General features: G+C 40.0%; 1 long non-coding RNA gene across 1 annotated transcript in view; it reads left to right on the top strand.

Moving 5' to 3' along the window:
- Nucleotides 1-21,272, top strand: part of LOC134807504 (uncharacterized) — an 85,598-nt gene extending 64,326 nt beyond the window's left edge. The window contains exon 3 of the long non-coding RNA XR_010148132.1: nt 21,009-21,272. This is a non-coding gene — a long non-coding RNA (uncharacterized LOC134807504). The remainder of the gene's footprint in view (nt 1-21,008) is intronic.
- The last annotated feature ends 433 nt before the right edge of the window (nt 21,273-21,705 follow it).

The following is a 21,705-nucleotide window of genomic DNA, read 5'->3' as shown; positions in this document are numbered from 1 at the left end:
TTGGGATGTTTTTCCTAAGCAGATGGTGATAATAATAAGACCTATCTTTTTTCCATGTGCATATACTTACAATTGGTCAGGTGCTGTGCTAAATAAAACCTTTTCTCAGAAACTCGAATGAAGAAGATATTAGTCAAGGTTCTTCAGAGAATCAGAACCGATAGGAGACATGTAGATATAAATAAAGATATTTATTATCAGGATTTGGCACACATGATTTTGAAAACTAAGTCCCAAGATCTGTAGTTGGCAAGCTGGAGACCCAGGAGAGCTGGTGTTGTAAGCTCTAAATGAAGTCCAAAAGCAGGGGAAAACCAATATCCCAACTTGAAGAAAATCAGGGAGCAAGAGACCAAATTCTCCATTCCTCGGCCTTTTTGTTATATCCAGGCCTTCAACAGATTGGATAAGGTCCATTTGCATTGGGGAGAGCAATCTACTTTACTCAGTCTACCAATTTGAATGTTAATTTCATCCAGAAACACCATCACAGACACATCTAAAATAATGTTTAACCACATACCTGGGCACCCAGTGGCCTAATCAAGTTGACACGTAAAATTAACCACCACAATCCCCCTAATATTTTTTAAGAGAAGAGAAAGCTGAGACTCTAAAGAGGTTGTCCAGTGTCATCAGTTTATGAGAGGCAGATGTGATATTTAAGAATTATGTCCTATCATGAAATAATATGCACCCATAAAAAAGAATGAGATCATGTATTTTGCAGGAACATGGATGGCGCCGGAGGCCATTACCCTTAGCAAGCTAATGCAGGAAGAGAAAACCAAACACTGCATATTCTTACCTGCTAGTGGAAGCTAAATGATGAGAACCCATGGACACAAAGAGGGAACAACAGACACTGGGGTCTATTTAAGGATGAAGTGTAGGATGAAGGAGGGGATAAAAAAAAAATAACTACTGGGTACTAGGCTTAGTATTTGGGGATGAAAAAATCTGTACAACAATACCCCGTGACACAAGTTTACCTATGTAACAAACCTGTACATGTACCCCTGAAATTAAAATAAAAGTTAACAAAAAAAAACAGAAAAAAGAAAGACAAAAGCACAAACTAAGGAAGCGTGATCCAGAATTATACTGTTCAAAGTAAAAACACATACAAATTATGCTTACACTATTATTGAAAGGTTGCAAAACCAACAGCAAATTAAAGATAAATATTATACCAGGAAAAAAAAAGAATTTTATTTTATGTTGCTAAAGCCCAGTTTCTCATCAGCTCCTCCTTTCTCTTATCCATACTTGTTTAAGTAGGCTTTATCCTTCTTGACAGTGACAATAAATGGGAAAGGTAATTGGGTAAGGCAGTTGTGATAATTCCTAGTAAACCAAGTTAATTTACAAAGCCATGAGGTGTGAGTTATGAGCTCTATTATCTACATGTCCTAGAGTTTCCTTTCCTGAAGTGATGGCTCCAGGTGGAACAGGTAAGATACTGAAGAATCACCAACATACACCTACTTCAATGATATCAGAAAGAAATGGAACAGGTCAGCAACCAAGAGAGTCTCCAGCCCACATTTATTTATAACTCAAGCCCATCTCCTAATGATTTCATCCTTTATTGCACATACACCTCAACCCTACAAATTTAATTCCAATACATCCTCTCAGAGGGAGCTAACTAGCCACATGGTACTCTGAACCTAATTATTTTTGCACCATTTGCATTTTTTATTGCATCATTAACATGAGGAGGGTACTCATTGCTAGGGCAACTAGGAGTGATGCCAGCATCACTTGGTCTTAGCCAAAATCTTCATCTCAGTTGGAATTGTTGGTATCCAACAATATCCTTGGCTCCCATTTGTGGTCACAAAAGTTTAAACACTCTGCAGTGCTCTCTGTATATGTGAATTTCTACCAATACTTTCCACTAATTAACTGATAACTTTTTCTACTCATACCAACTAAGTCCAATATATTTCCCTTCTTTGAAGCAACAGTTTCTCCTCTGTTATTCAGCTTTGGAGTTCGACTTTTCAACCTCTTTATTTGGAAAAGCAGGATAGTAATATCTACATTGATGACTCCATGGGCTCATGAAACATGCATGCAATACCTTGAATTCTTCTACAGTTACTTTTTCTTATTTTAATTTTAATTTTATCCAAATAATATATGCAACATTTTCATACTGATAAAGTGATTCACTTGTGATTCTCACTTCTCTTGGGCAATCACTTTCAGTTTTCCTTTAGTGTTTCTTTTGTTATTTGCCTCCATATTTCCAAAATATATCCTTTGTAAAAGTCATGCTAGGTTTGGTCTCTATGGGTCACATGGCTTGGTTTTCATGTTTATATATAGTTTCTCAATTTTCTATAGAAATTTTCACTCCATATCCAAACCCCAGCTATGTCTGGCATCCTCAACTAAATAATATCTTTATTTCAACCTTTCCAGAGAGTAAACTTTTTGTCTTATCCTGAGTGGGCAGACCTATGCACTCTGATGAAAGGTTTTAACAGTCCAAACAGGAGTTAGTAAAACTATGGCCTATGGGCCAATCTGATCTGCTTCTTATTTTGTAAATAAAATCTTATTGGAGTACAGTTAAGCCCATTCATTTAAGCATTGTCTACAGCTCCTTTCACACTGCAACAACAGAATCAAATAGTTGTGACAGAGACCATAGGATGCATAATATGGGTTGTCTGTGTCTCCATCCAAATCTCATCTTGAAATGTAACTCCCATAATCCCCACATGTCATGGGAGGGACCTGGTTGGAGGTAATTGAATCACAGGGGTGGGTTTTCCTATGCTGTTCTCATGATAGTGAATAAGTCTCATGAGATCTGCTGGTTTTAAAAAGGGCAGTTCCCCTGCACATGCTCTCCAGCCTGTCACCATGTAAGATGTGCCTTTGCTCCTCCTTTGCCTTCCGCCACGATTGTGAGACCTCCCCAGCCATGTGGAACTTTGGGTCCATTAAACCTTTTTTTCTTTATAAATTACTCACTCTCAAGTATTTCTTCATAGCAGTATGAAAATGAACTAATACAGTAAATTGGTTCCAGTAGAGTGGGGTACTGCTATTAAGATACTCAAAAATGCCGAAGTGACTTTGGAACTGGCTAACAGGCAGAGGTTGGAACAGTTTGGAGGGCTCAGAAGAAGACAGGAAGATGTAGGAATGTTTGAGGCTTCCTAGAGACTTAATGGTTTTGACCAACATGCTGATAGTGATAGGGACAATGAAGTCCAGGCTGAGGTGGTCTCAGATGGAGATGAGGAACTTATTGGGAACCGGAGCAAAGGTGATTCTTGTTATGCTTTAGCAAAGAGACTTGCATCATTTTGCCCCTGACCTAGAGATCTGTGGAACACTGAACTTGAGAGAGATGATTTAGGGTATCTGGGGGAAGAAATTTCTAAGCAGCAAAGCTTTCAAGGGGAAGCAGAGCATAAAAGTTTGGAAAATTTGCAGCCTGACTATGCCATAGAAAAGAAAACCCCATTTTCTGGGGAGAAATTCAAGCCAGCTGCAGAAATTTGCATAAGTAATGAGGAGCCTAATGTTAATCACCAAGACAATGGAAAAATGTCTCCAGGGCATGTCAGAGACCTTCAAGACAGCCCCTCCCATCACAGGCCTGGAAGCCTAGGAGGAAAAAAAATGGTTCCCTTGACCAGGTCCAAGGCCTCCCTGCTGTGTGCAGCCTTGGACTTGATGCCCTGTGTTCCAGCCACTCCAGCCGTGGCTAAAAGGGGCCAAGGTACAGCTTAGGCAGTGGTTTGGAGGGTGCAAGCCCCAAGCCTTGAAAGCTTCCAAGTGATGTTGGTCCTGTGGATATGTAGAGGCAAGAATTGAGGTTTGAGAACCTCTTCCTAGATTTCAGAGGATGTATGAAAATGCCTGGATGTACAGGCAGAGGTGTGTTGCAGGGGTGGAGCCCTCATGGAAAACCTCTGCTAGGGCAGTGCAGAAAGGAAACAGGGAGTCAGAGCCCCTACACAAAGTCCCCACTGGGGCATTGCCTAGTAGAGTTGTGAGAAGAGGCCACCATCCTCCAGACCCCAGAATGGTAGATCCACTGACAGCTTGCACCGCGTGCCTGGAAAAGCCACAGACACTCAATGCTAGCCCATGAAAGCAGCCAGGATGGGGGCTGTACCCTGCAAAGCCACAGGGGTAGAGCTGCCCAAGGCCCTGGGAGTCTACCTCTTGCATCAGTGTGACCTGGATTTGAGACTTGGAGTCAAAGGAGATCATTTGGGAACTTTAAGGTTTAATGACTGCCCTATTGGATTTTGGACTTGTGTGGCCTGCAGCACCCTTTTTTTGGCCAATTTCTCCCATTTGGAATGGCTGTATTTACCCAATGCCTATACCCCCACTGTATCTAGGAAGTAACTAACTTGCTTTTGATTTTGCAGGCTCAAGGTGTAAGGGACTTGCCTCATCTCAAGTGAGACTTTAGGCTTGGACTTTTGAGTTAATGCTGGAATGAGTTAAGACTTTAGGGGACAGCTGGGAAGGCATGATTTATTTTGAAATGGGAGGACAAGAGATTTGCGAGGGGCCAGGGCAGAATGATGTGGTTTGACTACGTCCCCGCCCAAATCTCCTCTTGAATTATAGTTGCTATAATCCCCAGGTATTGTGGGAGGGGTCTGGTGCGAGCTAATTGAATCATGAGGACGGTTACCTCCATGCTATTCCTGTGATAGTGAGTGAGTTCTTATGAAATCTGATGGTTTTTGTAAGGGGCTTTTCCCACCCCCTGCCCCTTTGCTTGTTCTTCTCCTCGTTACTGCCTCGTGAAGAAGGATGTGTTTGCTTCCCCTTCAACCATGATCGTAAGTTTCCTGAGGCCTCCCAGGCCATGCAGAACTGTGAGTCAATTAAACCTTTTTCTTTTATAAACTACACAGTCTCGGGTATATCTTTATTAGTAACGTGAGAACAGAATAATACAATGCACAATACCTAAAATATTTACTATCTGGTCTTCTATAGACTGAATGTTTATGTCCCCACAAAACTCATATGTTGAAAACCTAATGACATACATGATGGTATTAGAAGGTAGAGGCCTTTGGGAAATAATTAGATCATGAAGGCAGAACCCTTATCAATGGGATTAGTGTCCTTATAAAAGAGGCCCCAGAGAGCCTCCTTGACCCTTTTCTACCAGGTGATATTACAAAAGAAGACATCTCTCACCAGACACCAAATCTATTGCTGCCTTGATCTTGGACTTCCCAGCATCTGGAACTGTGAGAAATAGATTTCTGTTGTTTATAAGCCACCCAGTTTATGGTGTTTTGTTGTAGTGCCATGAACAGACTAATACATGGCTCTTTACAGAAAAATTTTGTCAGCCCACAAACTATACTTATATACTTTCAATAAATACATCTATTTCTAACTTATCCTGCACTACCAACTTCAAAATTATCTGGTGCCTTCTACTCTTGAAACCTTCCAGGAATCTGTGTTACAGTATTAATCAGGTTCCTTCTTAACAGCATTTCCCCACTACCTGCAGTTTAGTTTCAGTGTTCTACTCCCTGATATATCAGTTACCATTTGAATCAATTGCTCATCTGAATCCTATCTTCTAAAAAAAAATTGCTGTCTCTGCAGTTGTTTTAACTCACATTCTTGTCCTTGAAGATTTATGCCACTTTTCTTGCCTCAGTGTTCTTTTAGTGGGGTTGAGAAATTTATCAATTAGTACTTTTCAGAAAATGATAAGCCACACAAGGTATTTCAAGCAGGAAATAATTTAATTTAGGCAATTTAAATGTTTAGGACACTGTGGAAAGGGCAGGAGTTTCAAAGATTAAACAAACCCTCTACTTGTTCTCAGGTTCACCATTAACTCTCAGAGTTGGAAAGTTGCAGAAATCACAGGAAACCACAAGTGACCATCAATAACATTTGTGACACTGAGTCAGGTGCAAAACTGCAAACCACCTGGAGGCAGCTGCAAACCTCACATCCACTGAGACTACACTTCTGCACATTCTTGCCAAAAGATCAACAATATCATGTCTACCTCCCTTCTACCTTTGCCCTATCCTGGAAACACTCTGGCAAGGGATTTTGGGAATGTGCTCCCAGGCATCTAGTCCCTGGAATACAGGGGAGGAACACAGAAGGGGCATGGTGTTGTGTTGCCAACAGCCTAGCGCAAGCAGAGATGAATAAGGAATTTCATTCTACCATATTTAACTTTTCAACTTCCACTTTTTCCTCTGTACAGTCAAGGTTTCCCTGAAGCCACTAGCTGCTCACTAGATGGAACATTGCACTCTGGGTACACAGACATGGGTTGGATACTTACAGTAGTGTGACCTTGGGCAAATCATTCAGCCTTGACTTCCTTTGGTCAAATGAAGAGAGAGAGAAAAACAAAAACCCAAAGACCTACTTTGGGAATGTTGTGAAGAGAATAAGATAGTGCATGCTAAATGTTTAATAAATTCTAAAATGCCACAAAAATGGAAAGTATAACTATGTAGACAAATTAAGTCTGGCTTATTTTTCCGACTCCAAAGAATAGCAATGTATATCTCCAGGGAATACGTCTACCTGTCAATCTCATCTTGGACTTCTTTTCATCTGTCCTTCTTCATTAAAAAAAAAAAAAGCTATTTCAAACCCCTGAATGTAGGAAAGTGTCACCATTGTGCTATATCTATATCATTCTTCATCAGCCTATGGCAGATGTTCTGACAGATGAAACCATGGGCAGCTCTAAGACTTGAGGAAAAGGGGCTCAGAATCTTCTATTACACAGCCTTGTTTTCATGCACAAGCCTCAAGGTTACAAGACGTCATTTTGATTTTTATAATTCTAACTGTGGTTTCTTCTTGGAAATACCAATCTCAAATATTAAGTACATGTTACAGCAAAAATGAAATCTGTCAATATCTGTGGTATAATAATAAAAATTGTGCTTTCACTAATTTGAAAATGCTCCCTTTCTTCTCTTATTCAACGCTAGTCTTCTACCTTGATTATGGCTATTAGGAAATTAATGTGTATTGAAATATGTGCTAGGGTTGTGACTCAATGGAGATTAGATTTGTATTTTGTGTTCACTCGTCTTTAGGATGAAGGGGCAGAACACATTACTGGAATTGTAAAAGGTGGGTTCTTTTAGAAGGATGAAGATGGAGGACTTTCAAATCACTGAAAGCAACTTTATTTAGATGTGTAGGCATAGGGTCATTGTTTTATTGTCAAAAAGAGAGTATATTCAAAGCTTATGTCGTTTGAGAATTTAAAAGGAAAAACTTCTTATACTCTGGGAACATCCTTGGAGAGAAGGAAAAGAGTATGGTAATTCTGGGTTCACAAGAGGACAAATGTCAGAACCAATTCTGACACTTAGAGAACCTCCTGGAAGACCTATGCCCCAGGATAGGGCCTCCAAAGTATGATTCATAGACCCTTCGGGATAGTGAGTACATGAGGTTAAAACTATTTTCATAATACAGTAAAGCATTATTCACCTTTTTTTCTTAAGCTGTGTTGGCATTTGCTCCAATAATGTAAAAGCAAAACCAATGGTGGGTCAAACTTAGCACAAATCAAGACAGTGGCACCAAACTACTGGTAGCTATGATATTCTTCACAGCCCCACATTTACATTTTTTAAAAACCAGTTTTATTTAAGAATTCCTTTGATGAAGCAATAAAAATTAATCTCTTTATTAAACATTGGCCCTTGAGTTGCCTTGTCCTTTTAGGACACTTTGTGACTAAATTAGAAACACCTACAGAGCAAAACTGCTGCATGCTGAGGAGTTATCGGGGGGAGAAGCACTCATGTGATTATTGGAGTTGCCAGCTGAACTAGTTACTTTTGTCATAGAATACCATTTTTACTTAAAAGAATGACTGACAGATGAATTACAGTTATTCTGACTTGGGTATTCAATGGATATTTTCTAAAAAATTAATGCCTCTAAGGACTTTCTCAGTTTTAGCATTGAAACCCTAGCATTTCCCCAGGAGCCCCTTAGTCTTGGGTGAATAGGGTGGTTGGTCGTCCTAAGTGAATCTGTCATGTTGAGAAAAACACTGACAGTATCTGTTGTCAATGATAATATTTGAGCTTTCAAGCAAAAATTAGAACTTTGGAAAACTTGTATTGACCACCATAAGATTGACAGCTTTCCAAATCTTAAAGACTTTTCTGACAAGATGAAGGTGATATTAGTAAATATAATATTTTATGTTGCATAATAAAATGTATCAACATTTGGAAGATCTGCATATTTCAGTGAACCAATATTTTCAATATTTTCAAAAAGGCAAATGCATGATATTTCAGTTTTGCAAGGATAAAAGACTGGTTAAAATACAAGATGAGCAGATGAATTTAATGTAACAGAGCCTGAAGAGTTCACTGATATGGTTTCAGTTTCTACATGACAACTAACCATTAAGAAACTACTACTTTGGGAGGAGCCAAGATGGCCGAATAGGAACAGCTCCAGTCTACAGCTCCCAGCGTGAGCGATGCAGAAGACGGGTGATTTCTGCATTTCCATCTGAGGTACCGGGTTCATCTCACTAGGGAGTGCCAGACAGTGGGCGCAGGTCAGTGGGTGCGCGCACCGTGCGCAAGCCAAAGCAGGGCGAGGCATTGCCTCACTTGGGAAGCGCAAGGGGTCAGGGAGTTCCCTTTCCGAGTCAAAGAAAGGGGTGACAGACGCACCTGGAAAATCGGGTCACTCCCACCCAAATATTGTGCTTTACGGACCTGCTTAAAAAATGGCACACCATGAGATTATATCCTGCACCTGGCTCGGAGGGTCCTACGCCCAAGGAGTCTCACTGATTGCTAGCACAGCAGTCTGAGATCAAACTGCAAGGCGGCAGCGAGACTGGGGGAGGGGCGCCTGCCATTGCCTAGGCTTGCTTAGGTAAACAAAGCAGCCGGGAAGCTCGAACTGGGTGGAGCCCACCACAGCTCAAGGAGGCCTGCCTGCCTCTCTAGGCTCCACCGCTGGGGGCACGGCACAGACAAACAAAAAGACAGCAGTAACCTCTGCAGACTTAAATGTCCTGTCTGACAGCTTTGAAGAGAGCAGTGGTTCTCCCAGCACGCAGCTGGAGATCTGAGAACGGGCAGACTGTCTCCTCAAGTGGGTCCCTGACCCCCGACCCCCGAGCAGCCTAACTGGGAGGCACCCCCGAGCAGGGGCACACTGACACCTCACACGGCAGGGTATTCCTACAGACCTGCAGCTGAGGGTCCTGTCTGTTAGAAGGAAAACTAACAAACAGAAAGGACATCCACACCAAAAACCCATCTGCACATCACCATCTTCAAAGATCAAAAGTAGACAAAACCACAAAGATGCAGAAAAAACAGAACAGAAAAACTGGAAACTCTAAAACGCAGAGCACCTCTCCTCCTCCAAAGGAACACAGTTCCTCACCAGCAACGGAACAAAGCTGGATGGAGAATGACTTTGACGAGCTGAGAGAAGAAGGCTTCAGACGATCAAATTACTCTGAGCTACGGGAGGACATTCAAACCAAAGGCAAAGAAGTTGAAAACTTCGAAAAAAATTTAGAAGAATGTATAACTAGAATAACCAATACAGAGAAGTGCTTAAAGGAGCTGATGGAGCTGAAAACCAAGGCTCAAGAACTACGTGAAGAATGCAGAAGCCTCAGGAGCCGATGCGGTCAACTGGAAGAAAGGGTATCAGCAATGGAAGATGAAATGAATGAAATGAAGCGAGAAGGGAAGTTTAGAGAAAAAAGAATAAAAAGAAATGAGCAAAGCCTACAAGAAATATGGGACTATGTGAAAAGACCAAATCTACGACTGATTGGTGTACCTGAAAGTGATGGGGAGAATGGAACCAAGTTGGAAAACACTCTGCAGGATATTATCCAGGAGAACTTCCCCAATCTAGCAAGGCAGGCCAATGTTCAGATTCAGGAAATACAGAGAACGCCACAAAGATACTCCTCGAGAAGAGCAACTCCAAGACACATAATTGTCAGATTCACCAAAGTTGAAATGAAGGAAAAAATGTTAAGGGCAGCCAGAGAGACAGGTAGGGTTACCCACAAGGGGAAGCCCATCAGACTAACAGCGGATCTCTGCGCAGAAACCCTACAAGCCAGAAGAGAGTGGGGGCCAATATTCAACATTCTTAAAGAAAAGAATTTTCAACGCAGAATTTCATATCCAGCCAAACTAAGCCTCATAAGTGAAGGAGAAATAAAATACTTTACAGACAAGCAAATGCTGAGAGATTTTTGTCACCACCAGGCCTGCCCTAAAAGAGCTCCTGAAGGAAGTGCTAAACATGGAAAGGAACAACCGGTACCAGCCGCTGCAAAATCAAGCCAAAATGTAACGACCATCGAGACTAGGAAGAAACTGCATCAACTAACGAGCAAAATAACCAGCTAACATCATAATGACAGAATCAAATTCACACATAACACTATTAACTTTAAATGTAAATGGACTCAATTCTCCAATTAAAAGACACAGACTGGCAAATTGGATGAAGAGTCAAGACCCATCAGTGTGCTGTATTCAGGAAACCCATCTCACGTGCAGAGACACACATAGGCTCAAAATAAAAGGATGGAGGAAGACCTACCAAGCAAATGGAAAACAAAAAAAGGCAGGGGTTGCAATCCTAGTCTCTGATAAAACAGACTTTAAACCAACAAAGATCAAAGGAGACAAAGAAGGCCATTAGATAATGGTAAAGGGATCAATTCAACAAGAAGAGCTAACTATCCTAAATATACACGCACCCAATACAGGAGCACCCAGATTCATAAAGCAAGTCCTGAGTGACCTACAAAGAGACATAGAGTCCCACACATTAATAATGGGAGACTTTAACACCCCACTGTCAACATTAGACACATCAACGAGACAGAAAGTCAAAAAGGATACCCAGGAATTGAACTCAGCTCTGCACCAAGCAGACCTAATAGACATCTACAGAACTCTCCACCCCAAATCAACAGAATATACATTTTTTTGAGCACCACACCACACCTATTCCAAAATTGACCACATACTTCAAGTAAAGCACTCCTCAGCAAATGTAAAAGAACAGAAATTATAACAAACTATCTCTCACACCACAGTGCAATCAAATTCGAACTCAGGATTAAGAATCTCACTCAAAACTGCTCAACTACATGGAAACTGAACAACCTGCTCCTGAATGACTACTGGGTACCTAACGAAATGAAGGCAGAAATAAAGATGTTCTTTGAAACCAACGAGAACAAAGACACAACATACCAGAATCTCAGGGACGCATTCAAAGCAGTGTGTAGAGGGAAATTTATAGCACTAAATGCCCATAAGAGAAAGCAGGAAAGATCCAAAATTGACACCCTAACATCACAATTAAAAGAACTAGAAAAGCAAGAGCAAACACATTCAAAAGCTAGCAGAATGCAAGAAATAACTAAAATCAGAGCAGAACTGAAGGAAATAGAGACACAAAAAACCCTTCAAAAAATTAATGAATCCAGGAGCTGGTTTTTTGAAAGGATCAACAAAATTGATAGACCACTAGCAAGACTAATAAAGAAAAAAAGAGAGAAGAATCAAATAGATGCAATAAAAACTGATAAAGGGGATATCACCACCGATCCCACAGAAATACAAACTACCATCAGAGAATACTATAAACACCTCTATGCAAATAAACTAGAAAATCTAGAAGAAATGGATAAATTCCTCCACACATACACTCTCCGAAGACTAAGCCAGGAAGAAGTTGAATCTCTGAATAGACCAATAACAGATCTGAAATTGTGGCAATAATCAATAGTTTACCAACCAAAAAGAGTCCAGGACCAGATGGATTCACAGCCGAATTCTACCAGAGGTACAAGGAGGAACTGGTACCATTCCTTCTGAAACTATTCCAATCAATAGAAAAAGAGGGAATCCTCCCTAACTCATTTTATCAGGCCAGCATCATTCTGATACCAAAGCCAGGCAGAGACACAACCAAAAAAGAGAATTTTAGACCAATATCCTTGATGAACATTGATGCAAAAATCCTCAATAAAATACTGGCAAAACGAATCCAGCAGCACATCAAAAAGCTTATCCACCATGATCAAGTGGGCTTCATCCCTGGGATGCAAGGCTGGTTCAATATACGCATATCAGTAAATGTAATCCAGCATATAAACAGAGCCAAAGACAAAAACCACATGATTATCTCAATAGATGCAGAAAAAGCCTTTGACAAAATTCAACAACCCTTCATGGTAAAAACTCTCAATAAATTAGGTATTGATGGGACGTATTTCAAAATAATAAGAGCTATCTATGACAAACCCACAGGCAATATCATACTGAATGGGCAAAAACTGGAAGCATTCCCTTTGAAAACTGGCACAAGACAGGGATGCCCTCTCTCACCACTCCTATTCAACATAGTGTTGGAAGTTCTGGCCAGGGCAGTTAGGCAGGAGAAGGAAATAAAGGGTATTCAATTAGGAAAAGAGGAAGTCAAATTGTCCCTGTTTGCAGATGAGATGATTGTATATCTAGAAAACCCTATCATCTCAGCCCAAAATCTCCTTAAGCTGATAAGCAACTTCAGCAAAGTCTCAGGATACAAAATCAATGTACAAAAATCACAAGCATTCTTATACACCAACAACAGACAAACAGAGAGCCAAATCATGAGTGAATTCCCATTCACAATTGCTTCAAAGAGAATAAAATACCTAGGAATCCAACGTACAAGGGATGTGAAGGACCTCTTCAAGGAGAACTACAAACCACTGCTCAAGGAAATAAAAGAGGATACAAACAAATGGAAGAACATTCCATGCTCATGGGTAGGAAGAATCAATATCGTGAAAATGGCCATACTGCCCAAGGTAATTTACAGATTCAATGCCATCCCCATCAAGCTACCAATGACTTTCTTCACAGAATTGGAAAAAACCACTTTAAAGTTCATATGGAACCAAAAAAGAGCCTGCATCGCCAAGGCAATCCTAAGCCAAAAGAACAAAGCTGGAGGCATCACACTACCTGACTTCAAACTATACTACAAGGCTACAGTAACCAAAACAGCATAGTACTGGTACCAAAACAGAGATATAGATCAATGGAACAGAACAGAGCCCTCAGAAATAACGCCACATATCTACAACTACCTGATCTTTGACAAACCTGACAAAAACAAGCAATGGGGAAAGGATTCCCTATTTAATAAATGGTGCTGGGAAAACTGGCTAGCCATATGTAGAAAGCTGAAACTGGATCCCTTCCTTACACCTTATAGAAAAATTAATTCAAGATGGATTAAAGACTTAAATGTAAGACCTAAAACCATAAAAACCCTAGAAGAAAACCTAGTCATTACCATTCAGGATATAGGCATGGGCAAGGACTTCGTGTCCAAAACACCAAAAGCAATGGCAACAAAAGACAAAATTGACAAATGGGATCTAATTAAACTAAAGAGCTTCTGCACAGCAAAAGAAACTACCATCAGAGTGAACAGGCACCCTACAAAATGGGAGAAAATTTTTGCAACCTACTCATCTGACAAAGGGCTAATATCCTGAATCTACAATGAACTCAAACAAATTTACAAGAAAAAAACAACCCCATCAAAAAGTGGGCGAAGGACGTGAACAGACACTTCTCTAAAGAAGACATTTATGCAGCCAAAAAACACATCAAAAAATGCTCACCATCACTGGCCATCAGAGAAATGCAAATCAAAACCACAATGAGATACCATCTCACACCAGTTAGAATGGCGATCATTCAAAAGTCAGAACACAACAGGTACTGGAGAGGATGTGGAGAAATAGGAACACTTTTACACTGTTGGTGTGACTGTAAACTAGTTCAACCATTGTGGAAGTCAGTGTGGCGATTCCTCAGGGATCTAGGACTAGAAATGCCATTTGACCCACCCATCCTATTACTGGGTATATACCAAAGGACTATAAATCATGCTGCTATAAAGACACATGCACACATATGTTTATTGCGGCATTATTCACAATAGCAAAGACTTGGAACCAACCCAAATGTCCAACAATGATAGACTGGATTAAGAAAATGTGGCACACATACACCATGGAATACTATGCAGCCATAAAAAATGATGAGTTCATGTCCTTTGTAGGGACACGGATGAAATTGGAAATCATCATTCTCAGTAAACTATCACAAGAACAAAAAACCAAACACCGCATATTCTCACTCATAGGTGGGAATTGAACAATGAGATCACATGGACACAGAAAGAGGAATATCACACTCTGGGGACTGTGGTGGGGTGGGGGGAGGGGGGAGGGATAGCATTGGGAGATATACCTAATGCTAGATGACGATTTAGTGGGTGCAGCGCACCAGCATGGCACATGTATACATATGTAACTAACCTGCACAATGTGCACATGTACCCTAAAACCTAAAGTGTAATTAAAAAAAAAAAAAAAAGAAAAAGAAACTACTACTTTTTGAGTTTCGGTATAGTATCATAAAACAATATCCATCATTGTGTGAAAAAGCAATTACATGCCCCTCCCTTTTCCAATGATGTGCCTGTGTCAGGCAAGGTTTTCTTCAACCAAAATAACAAATCATGGCAAAATGAATGGAAGAACAGATAGGAGAATCCAACTGTCTCTTATCAAGCCAATGATTAAAGAGTTTTGCAAAAATGCAAAAACATAATACATTTCTCACTAGAAATTTTTTACTTTGGAAAGTATACTTTTTTACAGAAATGTATTATTTCTGTTAACATACAGTGGGTTTGCTATTTCTATTTTTCAATAAATTAGTAAATATTCTAAATATATCCATTTTTCATTTTAAATGTGCTAAGTATCAATAGGTGTAACCCACATAAACAAAAGCTCTTTGGGGACCTTAAACATTTTTAAGAATGTAAAGAAATCCTATAACCCAAGTGTTTAAGAACCACAGCTCTAGGAAGAAGTGTGCTCACTAAATGGACCAAGACCTGATGCTAGAAGGCATTCTTCCTCTGGGAGTAGCAATTGGGAGAAGCAGGCCCTACCATTGCTTTCTGAGCTCTACCCACTCCTTTCTCTCTTTCAAGACATCCATACTCAAACATTTCTCAGTTGCTATGTGAATCGTCTTCCTTAGGCAGCTTCTGTGCATTAGTCATGGTGGATTAAGGTCATCTGCTCAGCCACAGAAGCTGAGATAACAGGAAGCCAAACTGGAACCTCTCCACATCCAGTCTAGCTTTCTGTTATCCCAGCTTCTGACATGTCCCTCAGGTATATCTGTGATATTCAGGGGTTCCCTAGGTATGAAACCCCTGAATTCACTGTAAGTATAGAGAATAATGGCAGAGGTGTTGGAGCATTAGTGCTTTGGAAGTCTTGGCCACATCCCTAATGGAATGTGTAAGGGACACCAAGGTCACAAAGGGAGAGGGTGATCTTTCCCTTAAAATTGAGAAAAGATGTTTCTCTGTTTTGTCAAATTACATATACAATAACATTTCTGAGGGCAATACATTACATTTCACATAATACATTAAAGATTATAGGCTATGGAAGAAAATAACATCATTTTTTACTTTTCCTTCTCAAATATTAGTAAATTCATTTTCTTCTCATCTTTTACTTCATCTGCTTTTCCAGTCCCCAGTCCTGGATCAATTCATATTTCCACTTCCTCTACCACTCTTCTCCACCATTTTTCTCCATCTATTAAGCACAGCTACAGATAATGCCATAGTGGTGCCAACTGGCATGATCATCGATGGATAGATGGTTTTCAAGACCAGCGGCACTCACAAGCTCTTCAGCAATTCTTTACTTTGCCCCTGGTGAGAGCCTTTTGTCTCTCCTATTTAGCTATTTCAACTTACTATCCTCCTCCATGCCAAGTCTCTTCAAAATTCTGCACCAGTGTTTTAGGGCAGGGATCCCCAACCCCTGGGCCACAGACAAGTACCAGTTGGTGGTCTGTTAAGAACTGAGCTGCACAGCAGGAGGTGAGCAGTGGGTGAGTGAGCAAAGCTTCTTCTGTATTTACAGCCACTCTTTATTGCTCCCATTACCACTGGAGCTCCACCTCCTGTCAGATCAATGACAGAATTAGAGTCTCATAGAAGTGCGAATTTTATTGTGAACTGTGCAGGTGAGGGATCTGGGTTGTGTGCTTCTCATGAGAATCTAATGCCTGATGATCTGTCACTGTCTCCCATCACCTCCAGATGAAACCATGTAGTTGCAGGAAAACAAGCTCAGGGCTCCCACTGATTCTATATTATGGTGAGTTGTTTTGTTTATTATACATTACAATGTTATATTAATAGAAATAAAGTGTACAGTAAATGCAATGCCCTTGAATCATCCCGAAACCGTCCCTCCCCAACAGTCTGTGAAAAAATTGTCTTCCATGAAATCAGTCCCTGGTGCTAAAAAAGTTGGGGACCGCTATTTGAGGGAGACACTATGTTCAACAGAGCTCAGTTAACAGCATTAGTGAAAAAGATCCCGAGGACAATACCTGTGGAAAACACTGGGCCAAACTAAGGGAGAGAGATTTGTTTTCTGCAGAACTTCTAAGCAGGATTTTACCAGGCTAACATACGTTGTAACTCTCTGAGGAGAATCAGGATGTTTTGCAAACATCTGCCCACGTAATTATTTTTTTCACATAGCCAGACTTAGGGGACTTGTTTCCATGAGACACCCTTAGGAAAATATTTATTCCTTCTGGCCATTTCTACTTTCATTTCTTTTAGATTATTTACTTCCTGAAATCAGTAATGACCTTCTTACTACTTCCACTTAAATATTCATAGACCTAATATTCAATACAGCATAATAGAGAAGCAAATATTTGGTAGAATCAAACATCCTAGGTTGGAATCCCGGCCCAGCCATTTACTAGATGTGTCACTTGGGGACTTAACCTCAAATAATTCTTAATCTTAAGAAATGTTTATTCTTCTTGTTTAAAATGATTCTGATTCTAGATGGCTCTTCTATCTTGGGAGAACAATACACATTTAAGAAATCAAAAGATTAGCTTTCCCATTAAAATATTTTTGTTTTAGGCAGAACACTGCTTTGTTAAAAATTGAAATATTTCAATGCTTTCTATGATTTTGTTTTTTAGATTATGCTACATGGAATGCTAGGTGATTGCAATATCAGAGTCCTAGTTCCAACTCTGCTATTTATTAACTTGTATAAGCTTGAGAAAATTTTCTAATTTCCCCTCAACCTTTGTGACAATATTCTCATCTTAAAATGGGAGTAATTGTCCTCATTTATACTGTAAAGATTAAATAAAATATATAGAGAGAATGCTTAGAACACTGTGAGTGCTATAGAAATGTTAGCTAATATAATTATTAACTCTTTGATATAATTAATATTTGGAGAGAAGAGACGGTTCTTACTCATTTTTGTAACCCTTGTCCATTGCACAGTACCTGGTATAAAATAAGATCAAATAAATGCTTGATGAATAACAATACCTACCATTTTTATAAAGTTTTATAATTTGTAGCATATGTTGGCATATATTAACTCATCAGATTCTTCCAAAATCTTACTAGGAAGCCAGAGCAGGAATGAGTATCTCTTTTCCTCTCTAAAGATGAGAGAGAAAAACAATAAAGTGAAATAAAGCAAAATGAATTTAGATAACTTTCCCAAGATTACACGGGCTAATAAGCAGCAGAGTTGGAACTAGGACTCTGATTTTGGACAATGGCCTAATATCCCATCCAGCATTCTCTGAAAAAAATATATTATAGAAAGTATTGAGACATCCCAATTTTTGACAAAGCAATGTTCTGCCTAAAAGAAAGATATTTTAATGGGAAAACTAATCTTTTAATTTTTTAAATGTGTGTTGTTCTCCCAAGATAGAAGAGCAATCTAGAATCAGAATTATTTTAAACAATAAGAATAAACAATTTCAAGATGGTGTTTAGTTCAGAAGAAAGAATGACAATTTGAATTTCATTTGGCATGCAAGACAGAAATGCATAAAAGATGAATTACAGTCTTATTCTCTGAGTCTAAAGGGAGTGTCCCAAATCAAACTGCTCTTTTGAATTATATGAAGAAATGTAGAAACAAATTACCCATGTGGAGTATAAAAAAATGCACTTTTGGTGAGGGGGCTGAACTCCAGGGTTGAGATAAATGAAGATGTACAAGAAACTGCTGCTTGTTATAGAATGGGCAGGCTGCGCATTTCTGTACAAGCGCCATTTTGCTTGGAGCCAGCATCTAGCCAATATCCTGTCCCTATCTGTCCATAAAGAAGGGTACTTAACATAAGCTCAGCAGTTTGCTTGTTCATATGCTGTTTTCTCTTTGAACCCAAGTTAGTCTTTTCTCCTTCTTACCAGCTCTTTATGTATTCAGCTCCAGATTCTCTCTGGTCTTCATCCTCACCCATCTTTTCTTGGCCTGTCTGAACTCTGACCAAGGAGTTCTACCAAAGATCAGATACAGTAGCTGCCTGGGCCATCCTACTGATCTTGATTCTGAACTCTTCACCTTACCTATACCTACTTGGTTGGCTTGGATATGCTGACCCTGGCCTCAGTTCCACTTTTTGGATTTATTATACCAGTAGAATACCTTGTTCTATATCAGGGATTGGCAAACTATGGCTTGTGGGCCAAATCTGGCCTGCAGCCTACTCTTGCAAGTTGTCTTATAGGAACTCAGACATGCTCATTCACTTTTGTGTTGTCTTTGTCTGCTTTTACACTACAACAGCAGAGACCATATGTCCCACAAAACTTAAAATATTTAATATCTGTTTCTTGAAAGCAAAACGTTTCTGAACACCGTTCTATACTAACAGTAGCCTCAGATGTGGCATATTGCTTTTATTGCTACACTCTGTCCTAACCTTCCAGCCAGATTCCCTGCCCTCCACACCTCTCCTGGCTTACCCTCTCCTGAGATGATAGTCTTTCAGTTGACAATTGCTGATTACCAGGTAGCAGAGGCCAATTAGCAACATGCATGTTGGCTTTTCTTTCAGGACTATTATTCTAAGAGGAGAGGCATCTTCGCTATTGCTTCCTCTATGTTTCTGTAGTCTAGATTTTTCTGCAAACTTTGGGTTATCTCTTGCTTGCATTTTTCTCTAACTTTCTCATCCACTCCTGCCCAGTAATTTGTGTTTAAGGATATGTTGATTTTGCATAATGGTTTTCTCTTGTATTACACACATGACAACATTCTGTTTACGTAACCTGGACAAAATTCCGGTTGGCAAATGTGCAGAAACTCTTGCTCTTGTCTTGTCTGTGTGCCCAGCCATAGACAAGATTGTTGTTGTTGCTGCTTTCATCCTTTAAAAAGAGAAATATTGAGGCTTGAGCCATTCCAGAAATGATGCATGATTTGATAGAATTTTCAGTTTTCCACGGTATTCATTATCTATATTTGGGTAAAAAATTTACCCCAAAACTTAATGACTTTGGACAACTGCACATATTATCTCACAGTGTCTGTGAGTCAGGAATTCTGGTGTGGCTTAGCTGGGTCCTCTGGCTCAGGATCTCTCACAGGCAGCAACCAAAGTGTCAGCCTGAGTTGTACTCATCTCAAGACTCTCTACTGGGGAAAGAGCTGCTTCCAAGCTCACTCCTGTGGTGTTGGCAGCATCCAGTCACTCCTTGGCTGTTGGCTGGAGGCCACTCTAATTTCTTGTCACCCAAGCCTCTCCATAGGCAGCTCTCAACATGGAAGCTGGCTTCATCAAAGCATGCAGGAAATACCAGAGAGAGTGCAAGCAAGACAGAAGTTACTGCCTCTTTGTTAACCAATCTTGGAAGTAACATTCTGTCTTTCCTGCCATATTATATTCATTAGAATTGAGCCACTATACCTAAGGGGAGGAAATTACACAAAGATGTGAAAACCAGGAGGTAGGGACAGAGAAGGACCATTTCAGAAGCTGCTTATCATACTACCTTCCAGAATACATATGTGCCTACAGCGTTTAGCCTTCCTCCAGTCTCCTGTCTCTCTCTCTTGTTCTTCTTATGCTATTCAGGGCCAAGATGAAATTCCTGGCCTTTTTCATATCCATGCTTTTTCTACTTTCTACTTTCACAATCTATAGTCAGGCTAACATTTCATTTTATCAACCGAACCATTATGCCAAGGAGCTATCGTGCATTATTTCCCTTTGGATTTGGGAGAACTTTAAATGTTTGAGCAAGTTATGGCTCCAGCTAAAAGTACATTTATTGTTCCCATTGGAGAACAGAGTTACAAATGCTGCTAAAATATGTGCTTTAACATCAGTATCATTTTTATTAGGTTTTCCTTCATGAGCAAGACTATGTAATAATGGTCTTCTGTTATGTGTATCTTTTTGCATCTTTTTGGTTACACATATTGGATTGCTTTTCACCCATAGCAAAAACTCAAAGATTGCTCCATGCACAAACATCTCTGTCAAAACAAAGATTTTATTCCACAGTGGTATCATGTAGAAAGTAATACTTCTGATAGGGGCATTTGTGTTTGCTGGCTATGTTTAGCATGATGAAATTAAGGTTAATGTTTTCTGTAGCCTAAGCCAAAAATAATACCAATGTTCCTTCCCTGCCTCACTTGCCACAGAACCAGGCAATAAACACCCCCAGGCCACATACCCTCCATGCTTTAAGGGCCATCCTGGACTCATATTAATGCTGGCTTCTAATTCCTAGGCTACCTCTAACAGTTTTTTAATGAACATTAGTCCTTCTGCTGCAGCCCAGATAGCAGAAGTGTAAAAGGAAGTCAGCTCTGGGGTATAAGGAAGAGTTTCCAAAATGCCTTGAACCACCTAACTAAAGATTATTTTTAAAAAATAAATAATTATTGCAATAAGCTAGTTTATTTCTTCATGGATCAGTGCCTCCACTGTCCCAACCTAATTAGAGTAATTTGTATTTAAGGGATATTGATTTTGCATAATGGTTTTCTCTTGTATTACACACAGGACAACATTTTCCTTGCTTAACCTGGACAACGATCTGGTTGGCTGATATGCAAAAACTCTTGTTCAGACGTCCACCCTGGCATCGATGTCTCAAGAAGAGAAGAGTTCAAATTGCTGTTGATGGTGTTGTTACTGAATGTATAAATAAACCACGAAAATAACAGAGGACTAGGAAGGGAAGAGCTGTTTTGTTTGACCTTGTTAAAACTGTTGTGCTGTGGGACTTGACTGCTACAATTAAAATGAGTTTTGTTGGTTTTCCTATTGGCTGGGGCCCTTGTGTGCTCTCTGAATGATAACTCGGGCCCATCCCAGGGACAGGTAGAATTGAAAAGTCTTTTTATTTCCATAGGCCGAAGCCAAGCCCCTCAAAACAAGCTATTCTAGGGCTGAGCTGGAGCAAGGCTAATGCCGCGGTTGGCAGCCCATGCGCAGCCTCCTCCTTGGTGAGCCCAGATGCCGCGCTTATCCACTTCAGCTGTCTTTTAAAAGCCTCCTTCTCACAAAAGACAGAGCTGATCTCAAGGGCCTGGGAAAATAGAAAATTCTCACACTGTGATGGGAAACACTGTCAAGACCTGAAACTCTATAGCAAAGTATCAGATGCCAGTGTGTAGTCGCAGATAAGGTGAGGGAACAGGGCAGTGTGGAATAAACAACTACAAAAAAATTAAAATTGGTGAGTACGCTGGAATTG

The sequence above is a fragment of the Pan troglodytes genome, chromosome 10, assembly GCF_028858775.2.
Source record: "Pan troglodytes isolate AG18354 chromosome 10, NHGRI_mPanTro3-v2.0_pri, whole genome shotgun sequence".
Taxonomy (NCBI): Eukaryota; Metazoa; Chordata; class Mammalia; order Primates; family Hominidae; genus Pan; species Pan troglodytes.
This window is presented reverse-complemented; position numbering and strand designations above follow the sequence as displayed.